We start from the raw sequence: 15,514 nt of genomic DNA, 5'->3' as shown, positions 1-15,514 counted from the left end.
AGTGTTTTTCTTTGTTACTGGGTGTCAGTGTATGTCTTTGTTACTTGGTGTAAGTGTATGTCTTTGTTACTGGGTGTCAGTGTTTTTCTTTGTTACTTGGTGTCAGTGTGAGTCTTTGTTACTGGGTGTCAGTGCATGTCTTTGTTACTGGGTATCAGTGTCTGTCTTTGTTACTTGGTGTAAGAGTGTTTCTGTGTTGCTGGGTATCAGTATATGTCTTTGTTACTTGGTGTCAGTGTAGGTCTGTGTTACTTGGTGTAAGTGTGTGTCTTTCTTACTTGGTGTAAGTGCATGTCTTTGTTACTTGGTGTCAGTGTATGTGTGTGTAACTTGATATAAGTGTGTGTCTTTGTTAGTTGGTGTAAGTGTATATATTTGTTACTTGGTGTCAGTGTATGTCTGTGTTATTTTGTGTAAGTGTATGTATTTGTTACTTGGTGTCGGTGTATGTCTTTGTTCCTTGGTGTAAGTGTTTGTCTGTGTTACTGGATATCAGTGTATGTCTTAGTTAGTAGGTGTCTGTGTATGTCTGTGATACTTGGTGTAAGTGTGTGTCTTTGTTACCGGGTATCAGTGTATGTCTTTGTTACTTGGTGTCTGTGTATGTCTTTGTTACTTGGTGTAAGTTTGTGTCTGTGTTACTGGGAATCAGTGTATGTCTTTGTTACTTGGTGTCAGTGTCTGTCTTTGTTACTTGGTGTAAGTGTATGTCTGTGTTACTGGGTATCAGTCTCTGTCTTTGTTACTTGGTGTTAGTATGTGTCTGTGTTACTGGGTATCAGTGCCTGTCTTTGTTACTTGGTGTAACTGTGTGCCTGTGTTACTGGGTATCAGTGTATGTCGGTGTACCTGGTGTATGTGTATGTCTTTGTTACTTGGTGTCAGTGTATGTCTGTGTTACTTGGTGTATGTGTATGTCTTTGTTACTTTGTGTCAGTGTATGTATTTGTTACTTGGTGTAAGTGTGTGTCTGTGTTACTTGGTGTAAGTGTGTGTCTGTGCTGCTGGGTATCAGTGTATGTCTTTGTTACTTGGTGTCAGTGTATGTCTCTGTTACTTGGTGTCAGTGTATGTATTTGTTTCTTGTTGTAAGTGTATGTCTTTGCAACTTGGTGTCAGTGTATGTCTTTGATACTTGGTGTAAGTGCATGTCTGTGTTACTGGGTATCAGTGCCTGTCTTTGTTACTTGGTTTAAGTGTGTGTCTGTGTTGTTGGGTATCAGCGTATGTCTTTGTTAGTTGTTGTCAGTTTATGTCTTTGTTACTTAGTGTAAGAGTGTGTCTGTGTTACTGGGTATCAGTGAATGTCTTTGTTACTTGGTGTCAGTGTATGTCCTTGTTACTTGGTGTATGTGTGTGTCTGTGTTACTGGGTATCAGTGTTTGTCTTTGTTACTTGGTGTCAGTGTGTGCCTTTGTTACTTGGTGTCATTGTGTGTATCTGTTACTGGGTATCAGTGTATGTCTTTGTTACTTGGTGTCTGTGTCTGTCTTTGTTACATGGTGTAAGTGTATGTCTTTGTGACTTGGTGTAAGTGTGTGTCTCTGTTACTGGGTATCAGTGTCTGTCTTTGTTACCTGGTGTAAGTGTGTGTCTTTGTTACTGGGTGTCAGTGTATGTCTTTGTGACTTGGTGTAAGTGTGTGTCTCTGTTACTGGGTGTCAGTGTCTGTCTTTGTTACTTGGTGTAAGTGTGTGTCTGTGTTACTGGGTATCAGTGTATGTCTTTTTTACTTGGTCTAAGTGTATGTCTTTGTTACTTGGTGTCAGTGTATGTCTTAGATACTTGGTGTCAGTGCATGTCTGTGTTTCTTGGTGTAAGTTTGTGTCTTTGTTACTTGGTGTCAGTGTATGTCTGTGTTACTTGGTGAAAGTGTATGTCCTTGTTACTTGGTGTCAGTGTATGTCTGTGTTATTTTGTGTAAGTGTATGTATTTGTTACTTGGTGTCGGTGTATGTCTTTGTTCCTTGGTGTAAGTGTTTGTCTGTGTTACTGGATATCAGTGTATGTCTTAGTTAGTAGGTGTCTGTGTATGTCTGTGATACTTGGTGTAAGTGTGTGTCTTTGTTACCGGGTATCAGTGTATGTCTTTGTTACTTGGTGTCTGTGTATGTCTTTGTTACTTGGTGTAAGTTTGTGTCTGTGTTACTGGGAATCAGTGTATGTCTTTGTTACTTGGTGTCAGTGTATGTCTTTGTTACTTGCTGTAAGTTTATGTCTTTGTTACTTGGTGTCAGTGTATGTATTTGTTACTTGGTGTAAGTGTGTGTATTTGTTATTGGGTATCAGTGTCTGTCTATGTTAATTTGTGTCAGTGGATGTCTTTGTTACTGGGTGTCAGTGTGTGTCTTTGTTACTGGGTGTCAGTGTATGTCTTTGTTACTGGGTGTCAGTGAATGTCTTTGTGACTTGGTGTAAGGGTGTGTCTCTGTTACTGGGTATCAGTGTCTGCCTTTGTTACTTGGTGTAAGTGTGTGTCTGTGTTACTGGGTATCAGTGTATGTCTTTGTTACTTGGGGTAAGTGTATGTCTTTGTTACTTGATGTCAGTGTATGTCTGTGTTTCTTGGTGTAAGTTTCTGTCTTTGTTACTTGGTGTCAGTGTATGTATTTGTAACTTGGTGTCAGTGTATGTCTGTGTTACTTGGTGTAAGTGTATGTCTTTGTTACTTGGTGTCAGTGTATGTCTTTGTTACTTGATGTAAGTGTGTGTCTTTGTTACTTGGTGCAAGTGTATGTCTTTGTTACTTGGTGTCAGTGTATGTCTGTGTTTCTTGGTGTAAGTGTGTGTCTTTGTTAGTTGGTGTAAGTGTATGTCTTTGTTACTTGGTGTCAGTGTATGTCTGTGTTACTTGGTGTAAGTGTATGTATTTGTTACTTGGTGTCAGTGTATGTCTTTGTTACTTGGTGTAAGTGTGTGTCTGTGTTACTGGGTATCAGTGTATATCTTCGTTACTTGGTGTCTGCGTATGTCTGTGATACTTCGTGTAAGTGTGTGTCTGTGTTACTGGGTATCAGTGTATGTCTTCGTTACTTGGTGTCTGTGTATGTCTTTGTTACTTGGTCTAAGTGTATGTCTTTGTTACTTGGTGTCAGTGTATGTCTTTGATACTTGGTGTCAGTGCATGTCTGTGTTTCTTGGTGTAAGTTTGTGTCTTTGTTACTTGGTGTCATTGTATGTCTGCGTTACTTGGTGAAAGTGTATGTCCTTGTTACTTGGTGTCAGTGTATGTCTTTGTTACTTGGTGTCAGTGTATGTCTTTGTTACTTGGTGTCAGTGTGTGTCTTTGTTACTTGGTGTAAGTGTATGTCTTTGTTACTTGGTGTAAGTGTTTGTCTTTGTTACTGGGTATCAATGTATGTCTTTGTTACTTGGTGTCTGTGTATGTCTTTGTATAATTGGTGTCAGTGTGTGTCTTTTTTACTTGGTGTCAGTGTGTTTCTTTGTTACTGGGTGTCTGTTTTTCTTTGTTACTGGGTGTCAGTGCATGTCTTTGTTACTTGGTGTAAGTGTATGTCTTTGTTATTTGGTGTCAGTGTGAGTCTTTGTTACTGGGTGTCAGTGCATGTCTTTGTTACTGGGTATCAGTGTCTGTCTTTGTTACTTGGTGTAAGAGTGTTTCTGTGTTGCTGGGTATCAGTATATGTCTTTGTTACTTGGTGTCAGTGTATGTGTGTGTAACTTGATATAAGTGTCTGTCTTTGTTAGTTGGTGTAAGTGTATATCTTTGTTACTTGGTGTCAGTGTATGTCTGTGTTATTTTGTGTAAGTGTATGTATTTGTTACTTGGTGTCGGTGTATGTCTTTGTTCCTTGGTGTAAGTGTTTGTCTGTGTTACTGGATATCAGTGTATGTCTTAGTTAGTAGGTTTCTGTGTATGTCTGTGATACTTGGTGTAAGTGTGTGTCTTTGTTACCGGGTATCAGTGTATGTCTTTGTTACTTGGTGTCTGTGTATGTCTTTGTTACTTGGTGTAAGTTTGTGTCTGTGTTACTGGGAATCAGTGTATGTCTTTGTTACTTGGTGTCAGTGTCTGTCTTTGTTACTTGTTGTAAGTTTATGTCTTTGTTACTTGGTGTCAGTGTATGTATTTGTTACTTGGTGTAAGTGTGTGTCTTTGTTATTGGGTATCAGTGTCTGTCTATGTTAATTTGTGTCAGTGGATGTCTTTGTTACTGGGTGTCAGTTGTGTCTTTGTTACTGGGTGTCAGTGTATGTCTTTGTTACTGGGTGTCAGTGAATGTCTTTGTGACTTGGTGTAAGTGTGTGTCTCTGTTACTGGGTATCAGTGTCTGTCTTTGTTACTTGGTGTAAGTGTGTGTCTGTGTTACTGGGTATCAGTGTATGTCTTTGTTACTTGGAGTAAGTGTATGTCTTTGTTACTTGGTGTCAGTGTATGTCTGTGTTTCTTGGTGTAAGTTTCTGTCTTTGTTACTTGGTGTCAGTGTATGTATTTGTAACTTGGTGTCAGTGTATGTCTGTGTTACTTGGTGTAAGTGTATGTCTTTGTTACTTGGTGTCAGTGTATGTCTTTGTTACTTGCTGTAAGTGTGTGTCTTTGTTACTTGGTGCAAGTGTATGTCTTTGTTACTTGGTGTCAGTGTATGTCTGTGTTTCTTGGTGTAAGTGTGTGTCTTTGTTAGTTGGTGTAAGTGTATGTCTTTGTTACTTGGTGTCAGTGTATGTCTTTGTTACTTGGTGTAAGTGTGTATCTTTGTTACTGGGTATCAGTGTATATCTTTGTTACTTGGTGTCTGTGTATGTCTGTGATACTTCGTGTAAGTGTGTGTCTGTGTTACTGGGTATCAGTGTATGTCTTCGTTACTTGGTGTCTGTGTATGTCTTTGTTACTTGGTGACCGTGTGTGTCTGTGTTACTGGGTGTCAGTGTATGTCTTTGTTACTGGGTGTCAGTGTATGCCTTTGTTACTTGGTGTCAGTGTATGTCTTTGTTACTTGGTGTCAGTATATGTCTTTGTTACTAGGTGTAAGTGTGTGTCTGTGTTACTTGGTGTCAGTGTGTGTCTTTGTTACTTGGTGTCAGTGTATGTCTTTGTAACTTGGTGTAAGTTTGTGTCTGTGTGGCTCGGTATCAGTGTATGTCTTTGTTACTTGGTGTAAGTGTGTGTCTTTGTTACTGGGAATCAATGGATGTCTTTGTTTCTTGTTGTCTAAATGTGTATTTGTATACGTGGTGTCAGTGTGTGTCTTTGTTACTTGGTGTCAGTGTGTTTCTTTGTTACTTGGTGTCAGTGTGTGTCTTTGTTACTTGGTGTCAGTGTATGTCTTTGTTACTTGGTGTAAGTGTGTGTCTGTGTTCCTGGGTATCAGTGTCTGTCTTTGTTACTTGGTGTAAGAGTGTGTCTGTGTTGCTGGGTATCAGTATATGTCTTTGTTACTTGGTGTCAGTGTAGGTCTGTGTTACTTGGTGTAAGTGTGTGTCATTCTTACTTGGTGTAAGTGCATGTCTTTGTTACTTGGTGTCAGTGTATGTCTGTGTAACTTGGTATAAGCGTGTGTCTTTGTTAGTTGGTGTAAGTGTATATCTTTGCTACTTGGTGTCGGTGTATGTCTTTGTTACATGGTGTAAGTGTTTGTCTGTGTTACTGGGTATCAGTGTATGTCTTTGTTACTTGGTGGCTGTGTATGTCAGTGATACTTGGTGTAAGTGTGTGTCTTTGTTACTGGGTGTCAGTGTATGTCTTTGTTACTGGGTGTCAGTGTACGTCTTTGTTACTTGGTGTAAGTGTGTGTCTCTGTTACTGGGTGTCAGTGTCTGTCTTTGTTACTTGGTGTAAGTGTGTGTCTGTGTTACTGGGTATCAGTGTATGTATTTTTTACTTGGTTTAAGTGTATGTCTTTGTTACTTGGTGTCAGTGTATGTCTTTGATACTTGGTGTCAGTGCATGTCTGTGTTTCTTGGTGTAAGTGCATGTCTTTGTTACTTGGTGTCAGTGTATGTGTGTGTAACTTGATATAAGTGTCTGTCTTTGTTAGTTGGTGTAAGTGTATATCTTTGTTACTTGGTGTCAGTGTATGTCTGTGTTATTTTGTGTAAGTGTATGTATTTGTTACTTGGTGTCGGTGTATGTCTTTGTTCCTTGGTGTAAGTGTTTGTCTGTGTTACTGGATATCAGTGTATGTCTTAGTTAGTAGGTTTCTGTGTATGTCTGTGATACTTGGTGTAAGTGTGTGTCTTTGTTACCGGGTAACAGTGTATGTCTTTGTTACTTGGTGTCTGTGTATGTCTTTGTTACTTGGTGTAAGTTTGTGTCTGTGTTACTGGGAATCAGTGTATGTCTTTGTTACTTGGTGTCAGTGTCTATCTTTGTTACTTGTTGTAATTTTATGTCTTTGTTACTTGGTGTCAGTGTATGTATTTGTTACTTGGTGTAAGTGTGTGTCTTTGTTATTGGGTATCAGTGTCTGTCTATGTTAATTTGTGTCAGTGGATGTCTTTGTTACTGGGTGTCAGTGTGTGTCTTTGTTACTGGGTGTCAGTGTATGTCTTTGTTACTGGGTGTCAGTGAATGTCTTTGTGACTTGGTGTAAGTGTGTGTCTCTGTTACTGGGTATCAGTGTCTGTCTTTGTTACTTGGTGTAAGTGTGTGTCTGTGTTACTGGGTATCAGTGTATGTCTTTGTTACTTGGGGTATGTGTATGTCTTTGTTACTTGGTGTCAGTGTATGTCTGTGTTTCTTGGTGTAAGTTTCTGTCTTTGTTACTTGGTGTCAGTGTATGTATTTGTAACTTGGTGTCAGTGTATGTCTGTGTTACTTGGTGTAAGTGTATGTCTTTGTTACTTGGTGTCAGTGTATGTCTTTGTTACTTGCTGTAGGTGTGTGTCTTTGTTACTTGGTGCAAGTGTATGTCTTTGTTACTTGGTGTCAGTGTATGTCTGTGTTTCTTGGTGTAAGTGTGTGTCTTTGTTAGTTGGTGTAAGTGTATGTCTTTGTTACTTGGTGTCAGTGTATGTCTTTGTTACTTGGTGTAAGTGTGTATCTTTGTTACTGGGTATCAGTGTATATCTTTGTTACTTGGTGTCTGTGTATGTCTGTGATACTTCGTGTAAGTGTGTGTCTGTGTTACTGGGTATCAGTGTATGTCTTCGTTACTTGGTGTCTGTGTATGTCTTTGTTACTTGGTGACCGTGTGTGTCTGTGTTGCTGGGTGTCAGTGTATGTCTTTGTTACTGGGTGTCAGTGTATGCCTTTGTTACTTGGTGTCAGTGTATGTCTTTGTTACTTGGTGTCAGTATATGTCTTTGTTACTAGGTGTAAGTGTGTGTCTGTGTTACTTGGCGTCAGTGTGTGTCTTTGTTACTTGGTGTCAGTGTATGTCTTTGTAACTTGGTGTAAGTTTGTGTCTGTGTGGCTCGGTATCAGTGTATGTCTTTGCTACTTGGTGTAAGTGTGTGTCTTTGTTACTGGGAATCAATGGATGTCTTTGTTTCTTGTTGTCTAAATGTGTATTTGTATACTTGGTGTCAGTGTGTGTCTTTGTTACTTGGTGTCAGTGTGTTTCTTTGTTACTTGGTGTCAGTGTGTGTCTTTGTTACTTGGTGTCAGTGTATGTCTTTGTTACTTGGTGTAAGTGTGTGTCTGTGTTCCTGGGTATCAGTGTCTGTCTTTGTTACTTGGTGTATGAGTGTGTCTGTGTTGCTGGGTATCAGTATATGTCTTTGTTACTTGGTGTCAGTGTAGGTCTGTGTTACTTGGTGTAAGTGTGTGTCATTCTTACTTGGTGTAAGTGCATGTCTTTGTTACTTGGTGTAAGTGTGTGTCTGTGTTCCTGGGTATCAGTGTCTGTCTTTGTTACTTGGTGTCAGTGTAGGTCTGTGTTACTTGGTGTAAGTGTGTGTCATTCTTACTTGGTGTAAGTGCATGTCTTTGTTACTTGGTGTCAGTGTATGTCTGTGTAACTTGGTATAAGTGTGTGTCTTTGTTAGTTGGTGTAAGTGTATATCTTTGCTACTTGGTGTCGGTGTATGTCTTTGTTACATGGTGTAAGTGTTTGTCTGTGTTACTGGGTATCAGTGTATGTCTTTGTTACTTGGTGGCTGTGTATGTCAGTGATACTTGGTGTAAGTGTGTGTCTTTGTTACTGGGTGTCAGTGTATGTCTTTGTTACTGGGTGTCAGTGTACGTCTTTGTGACTTGGTGTAAGTGTGTGTCTCTGTTACTGGGTGTCAGTGTCTGTCTTTGTTACTTGGTGTAAGTGTGTGTCTGTGTTACTGGGTATCAGTGTATGTCTTTTTTACTTGGTTTAAGTGTATGTCTTTGTTACTTGGTGTCAGTGTATGTCTTTGATACTTGGTGTCAGTGCATGTCTGTGTTTCTTGGTGTAAGTTTGTGTCTTTGTTACTTGGTGTCAGTGTATGTCTGCGTTACTTGGTGTAAGTGTATGTCTTTGTTACTTGGTGTCAGTGTATGTCTTTGTTACTTGGTGTAGGTGTGTGTCTTTGTTACTTGGTGTAAGTGTATGTCTTTGTTACTTGGTGTAAGTGTGTGTCTTTGTTACTGGGTATCAATGTATGTCTTCTTTACTTGGTGTCTGTGTATGTTTTTGTTACTTGGTGTAAGTGTATGTCTTTGTTACTTTGTGTCAGTGTGAGTCTTTGTTACTGGCTGTCAGTGCATGTCTTTGTTACTGGGTATCAGTGTCTGTCTTTGTTACTTGGTGTAAGAGTGTGTCTTTCTTACTTGGTGTAAGTGCATGTCTTTGTTACTTGGTGTCAGTGTATGTGTGTGTAACTTGGTGTAAGTGTGTGTCTTTGTTAGTTGGTGTAAGTGTATGTATTTGTTACTTGGTGTCGGTGTATGTCTTTGTTCCTTGGTGTAAGTGTTTGTCTGTGTTACTTGATATCAGTGTATGTCTTTGTTAGTTGGTGTTTGTGTATGTCTGTGATAATTGGTGTAGGTGTGTGTCTTTGTTACCGGGTATCAGTGTATGTCTTTGTTACTTGGTGTCAGTGTATGTCTTTGTTACTTGTTGTAAGTGTATGTCTTTGTTACTTGGTGTCAGTGTATGTATTTGTTACTTAGTGCAAGTGTGTGTCTTTGTGACTTGGTGTAAGTGTGTGTCTCTGTTACTGGGTGTAAGTGTATGTCTTTGTTACTTGGTGTAAGTGTATGTCTTTGTTAATTGGTGTCAGTGTGAGTCTTTGTTACTGGGTGTCAGTGCATGTCTTTGTTACTGGGTATCAGTGTATGTCTGTGTTGCTTGGTGTAAGTGTATGTCTTTGTTACTTGGTGTCAGTGTATGTCTTTGTTACTTGCTGTAAGTGTGTGTCTTTGTTACTTGGTGTCAGTGTCTGTCTTTGTTACTGGGTGTCAGTGTACGTCTTTGTGACTTGGTGTAAGTGTGTGTCTCTGTTACTGGGTGTCAGTGTCTGTCTTTGTTACTTGGTGTAAGTGTGTGTCTGTGTTACTGGGTATCAGTGTATGTCTTTTTTACTTGGTGTCAGTGTATGTCTTTGTTACTTGGTGTCAGTGTATGTCTTTGATACTTGGTGTCAGTGCATGTCTGTGTTTCTTGATGTAAGTTTGTGTCTTTGTTACTTGGTGTCAGTGTATGTCTGCGTTACTTGGTGTAAGTGTATGTCTTTGTTACTTGGTGTCAGTGTATGTCTTTGTTACTTGGTGTAAGTGTGTGTCTTTGTTAATTGGTGTAAGTGTATGTCTTTGTTACTTGGTGTAAGTGTGTGTCTTTGTTACTGGGTATCAATGGATGTCTTTGTTACTTGGTGTCTGTGTATGTCTTTGTATAATTGGTGTCAGTGTGTGTCTTTGTTACTTGGTGTCAGTGTGTTTCTTTGTTTCTGGGTGTCAGTGTTTTTCTTTGTTACTGGGTGTCAGTGTATGTCTTTGTTACTAGGTGTAAGTGTATGTCTTTGTTACTTGGTGTCAGTGTGAGTCTTTGTTACTGGGTGTCAGTGCATGTCTTTGTTACTGGGTATCAGTGTCTGTCTTTGTTACTTGGTGTAAGAGTGTGTCTTTCTTACTTGGTGTAAGTGCATGTCTTTGTTACTTGGTGTCAGTGTATGTGTGTGTAACTTGGTGTAAGTGTGTGTCTTTGTTAGTTGGTGTAAGTGTATATCTTTGTTACTTGGTGTCAGTGTATGTCTGTGTTATTTGGTGTAAGTGTATGTATTTGTTACTTGGTGTCGGTGTATGTCTTTGTTCCTTGGTGTAAGTGTTTGTCTGTGTTACTGGATATCAGTGTATGTCTTTGTTAGTTGGTGTCTGTGTATTTCTGTGATACTTGGTGTAAGTGTGTGTCTTTGTTACCGGGTATCAGTGTATGTCTTTGTTACTTGGTGTCAGTGTATGTCTTTGTTACTTGTTGTAAGTGTATGTCTTTGTTACCGGGTGTCAGTGTATGTCTTTGTGACTTGGTGTAAGTGTGTGTCTCTGTTACTGGGTATCAGTGTCTGTCTTTGTTACTTGGTGTAAGTGTGTGTCTGTGTTACTGGGTATCAGTGTATGTCTTTGTTACTTGGTGTCAGTGTATGTCTGTGTTTCTTGGTGTAAGTTTTTGTCTTTGTTACTTGGTGTCAATGTATGTATTTGTTACTTGGTGTCAGTGTATGTCTGTGTTACTTGGTGTAAGTGTATGTCTTTGTTACTTGGTGCAAGTGTATGTCTTTGTTACTTGGTGTCAGTGTATGTCTGTGTTACTTGGTGTAAGTGTATGTATTTGTTACTTGGTGTCAGTGTATGTCTGTGTTACTTGGTGTAAGTGTATGTATTTGTTACTTGGTGTCAGTGTATGTCTTTTTTACTTTGTGTAAGTGTGTGTCTGTGTTACTGGGTGTCAGTGTATATCTTTGTTACTTGGTGTCTGTGTATGTCTGTGATACTCGGTGTCCGTGTATGTCTTTGTTACTGGGTGTCAGTGTATGCCTTTGTTACTTGGTGTCAGTGTATGTCTTTGTTACTTGGTGTCAGTATATGTCTTTGTTACTAGGTGTAAGTGTGTGTCTGTGTAACTTGGTTGTCAGTGTATGTCTTTGTTACTTGGTGTAAGTGTGTGTCTGTGTGGCTGGGTATCTGTGTATGTCTTTGTTACTTGGTGTCTGTGTGTGTCTTTGTATACTTGGTGTCAGTGTGTGTCTTTGTTACTTGGTGTAAGTGTATGTCTTTGTTACTTGGTGTCAGTGTGAGGCTTTGTTACTGGGTGTCAGTGCATGTCTTTGTTACTGGGTATCAGTGTCTGTCTTTGTTACTTGTTGTAAGAGTGTGTCTTTCTTACTTGGTGTAAGTGCATGTCTTTGTTACTTGGTGTCAGTGTATGTCTGTGTAACTTGGTGTAAGTGTGTGTCTTTGTTAGTTGGTGTAAGTGTATATCTTTGTTACTTGGTGTCAGTGCATGTCTGTGTTATTTGGTGTAAGTGTATGTATTTGTTACTTGGTGTCGGTGTATGTCTTTGTTCCTTGGTGTAAGTGTTTGTCTGTGTTACTGGATATCAGTGTATGTCTTTGTTAGTTGGTGTCTATGTATGTCTGTGATACTTGGTGTAAGTGTGTGTCTTTGTTACCGGGTATCAGTGTATGTCTTTGTTACCGGGTATCAGTGTATGTCTTTGTTACTTGGTGTCAGTGTATGTCTTTGTTACTTGTTGTAAGTGTATGTCTTTGTTACTTGTTGTAAGTGTATGTCTTTGTTACTTGGTGTCAGTGTATGTATTTGTTACTTGGTGTAAGTGTGTGTCTTTGTTATTGGGTATCATTATCTGTCTATGTTAATTTGTGTCAGTGGATGTCTTTGTTACTGGGTGTCAGTGTGTGTCTATGTTACTGGGTGTCAGTGTATGTCTTTGTTACTGGGTGTCAGTGTATGTCTTTGTGACTTGGTGTAAGTGTGTGTCTCTGTTACTGGGTATCAGTGTCTGTCTTTGTTACTTGGTGTAAGTGTGTGTCTGTGTTACTGGGTATCAGTGTATGTCTTTGTTACTTGGTGTCAGTGTATGTCTGTGATACTTTGTGTAAGTGTGTGTCTTTGTTACCGGGTATCAGTGTATGTCTTTGTTACTTGGTGTCAGTGTATGTCTTTGTTACTTGTTGTAAGTGTATGTCTTTGTTACTTGTTGTAAGTGTATGTCTTTGTTACTTGGTGTCAGTGTATGTATTTGTTACTTGGTGTAAGTGTGTGTCTTTGTTATTGGGTATCATTATCTGTCTATGTTAATTTGTGTCAGTGGATGTCTTTGTTACTGGGTGTCAGTGTGTGTCTATGTTACTGGGTGTCAGTGTATGTCTTTGTTACTGGGTGTCAGTGTATGTCTTTGTGACTTGGTGTAAGTGTGTGTCTCTGTTACTGGGTATCAGTGTCTGTCTTTGTTACTTGGTGTAAGTGTGTGTCTGTGTTACTGGGTATCAGTGTATGTCTTTGTTACTTGGTGTCAGTGTATGTCTGTGTTTCTTGGTGTAAGTTTCTGTCTTTGCTACTAGGTGTCAGTGTATGTATTTGTTACTTGGTGTTAGTGTATGTCTGTGTTACTTGGTGTAAGTGTATGTCTTTGTTACTTGGTGTCAGTGTATGTCTTTGTTACTTGCTGTAAGTGTGTGTCTTTGTTACTTGGTGTAAGTGTATGTCTTTGTTACTTGGTGTCAGTGTATGTCTGTGTTTCTTGGTGTATGTGTGTGTCTTTGTTAGTTGGTGCAAGTGTATGTCTTTGTTACTTGGTGTCAGTGTATGTCTGTGTTACTTCGTGTAAGTGTATGTATTTGTTACTTGGTGTCAGTGTATGTCTTTTTTACTTGGTGTAAGAGTGTCTCTTTGTTCCTTGGTGTAAGTGTTTTTCTGTGTTACTGGATATCAGTGTATGTCTTTGCTAGTTGGTGTCTGTGTATGTCTGTGATACTTGGTGTAAGTGTGTGTCTTTGTTACCGGGTATCAGTGTATGTCTTTGTTACTTCGTGTAAGTTTGTGTCTGTGTTACTGGGTATCAGTGTATGTCTTTGTTCCTTGGTGTCAGTGTATGTCTTTGTTACTTGTTGTAAGTGTATGTCTTTGTTACTTGGTGTCAGTGTATGTATGTGTTACTTGGTGTAAGTGCGTGTCTTTGCGACTGGGTATCAGTGTCTGCCTATGTTAATTTGTGTCAGTGGATGCCTTTGTCACTTGGTGTCAGTGTGTGTCTTTGTTACTGGGTGTCAGTGTATGTCTTTGTTACTGGGTGTCAGTGCATGTCTTTGTGACTTGGTGTAAGTTTGTGTCTCTGTTACTGGGTATCAGTGTCTGTCTTTGTTACTTGGTGTAAGTGTGTGTCTTTGTTACCGGGTATCAGTGTATGTCTTTGTTACTTCGTGAAAGTTTGTGTCTGTGTTACTGGGTATCAGTGTCTGCCTTTGTTACTTGGTGTCAGTGTATGTCTTTGTTACTTGGTGTCAGTGTATGTCTTTGTTCCTTGGTGTAAGTGTTTTTCTGTGTTACTGGATATCAGTGTAGTTGTCTTTGTTAGTTGGTGTCTGTGTATGTCTCTGATACTTGGTGTAAGTGTGTGTCTTTGTTACCGGGTATCAGTGTATGTCTTTGTTACTTCGTGTAAGTTTGTGTCTGTGTTACTGGGTATCAGTGTATGCCTTTGTTACTTGGTGTCAGTGTATGTCTTTGTTACTTGGTGTCAGTGTATGTCTTTGTTCCTTGGTGTCAGTGTTTTTCTGTGTTACTGGATATCAGTGTATGTATTTGTTAGTTGGTGTCTGTGTATGTCTGTGATACTTGGTGTAAGTGTGTGTCTTTGTTACTGGGTATCAGTGTATGTCTTTGTTCCTTGGTGTCAGTGTATGTCTTTGTTACTTGTTGTAAGTGTATGTCTTTGTTACTTGGTGTCAGCGCATGTATTTGTTACTTGGTGTTTTAATGTGTGTCTTTGCGACTGGGTATCAGTGTCTGTCTATGTTAATTTGTGTCAGTGGATGTCTTTGTCACTTGGTGTCAGTGTGTGTCTTTGTTACTGGGTGTCAGTGTATGTCTTTGTTACTGGGTGTCAGTGTCTGTCTTTGTTAATTGGTGTAAGTGTGTGTCTGTGTTACTGGGTATCAGTGTATGTCTTTGTTACTTGGTGTAAGTGTGTTTCTGTGTTCCTGGGTATCAGTGTATATCTTTGTTACTTGGTGTCTGTGTATGTCTGTGATACTTGGTGTAAGTGTGTGTCTGTGTTACTGGGTATCAGTGTATGTCTTCGTTACTTGGTGTCTGTGTATGTCTTTGTTCCTTGGTGTCCGTGTGTGTCTGTGTTACTGGGTGTCAGTGTATGCCTTTGTTACTGTGTGTCAGTGCATGCCTTTGTTACTTGGTGTCAGTGTATGTCTTTGCTACTTGTTGTCAGTGTATGTCTTTGTCACTAGGTGTAAGTGTGTGTCTGTGTTACTTGGTGTCAGTGTGTGTCTTTGTTACTTGGTGTCAGTGTATGTCTTTGTTACTTGGTGTAAGTGTGTGTCTGTGTTACTGGGGATCAGTGAATGTCTTTGCTACTTGGTGTCAGTGTATGTCTTTGTTACTTCGTGTCAGTGCATGTCTGTGTTACTGGGGATCAGTGTATGTCTTTGTTTCTTGGTGGCAGTGTATGTCTTTGTTGCATGGTGTAAGTGTGTGTCTGTGTTACTGGGTATCAGTGTATGTCTTTGTTACTTGGTGGCTGTGTAAGTCTGTGATACTTGGTGTAAGTGTGTGTCTGTGTGGCTGGGTATCAGTGTATGTCTTTGTTACTTGGTGTAAGTGTGTGTCTTTGTTACTGGGTATCAATGTATGACTTTGTTAGTTGATGTCTGTGTATGTCTTTGTATACTTGGAGTCAGTGTGTGTCTTTGTTACTTGATGTCAGTGTGTTTCTTTGTTACTGGGTGTCAGTGTTTTTCTTAGTTACTGGGTGTCAGTGTATGTCTTTGTTACTTGGTGTAAGTGTATGTCTTTGTTACTTGGTGGCAGTGTATGTCTTTTTTGCATGGTGTAAGTGTGTGTCTGTGTTACTGGGTATCAGTGTATGTCTTTGTTACTTGGTGTCTGTGTATGTCTGTGTTACTTGGTGTAAGTGTGTGTCTGTGTGGCTGGGTATCAGTGTATGTCTTTGTTACTTGGTGTAAGTGTGTGTCTTTGTTACTGGGTATCAATGTATGTCTTTGTTACTTGGTGTCTGTGTATGCCTTTGTTACTTGGTGTCAGTGTATGTCTGTGTTACTTGGTGTAAGTGTGTTTCTTTGTTACTGGGTGTCATTGTTCTTCTTAGTTACTGGGTGTCAGTGTATGTCTTTGATACTTGGTGTAAGTGTATGTCTTTGTTACTTTGTGTCAGTGTGAGTCTTTGTTACTGGGTGTCAGTGCATGTCTTTGTTACTGGGTATCAGTGTCTGTCTTTGTTACTTGGTGTAAGTGTGTGTCTGTGTTGCTGGGTATCAGTATATGTCTTTGTTACTTGGTGTCAGTGTAGGTCTGTGTTACTTGGTGTAAGTGTGTGCCTTTCTTACTTGGTGTAAGTGCATGTCTTTGTTACTTGGTGTCAGTGTATGTCT

Source organism: Heterodontus francisci, chromosome 22, assembly GCF_036365525.1.
Source record: "Heterodontus francisci isolate sHetFra1 chromosome 22, sHetFra1.hap1, whole genome shotgun sequence".
NCBI lineage: Eukaryota > Metazoa > Chordata > Chondrichthyes > Heterodontiformes > Heterodontidae > Heterodontus > Heterodontus francisci.
This window is presented reverse-complemented; position numbering follows the sequence as displayed.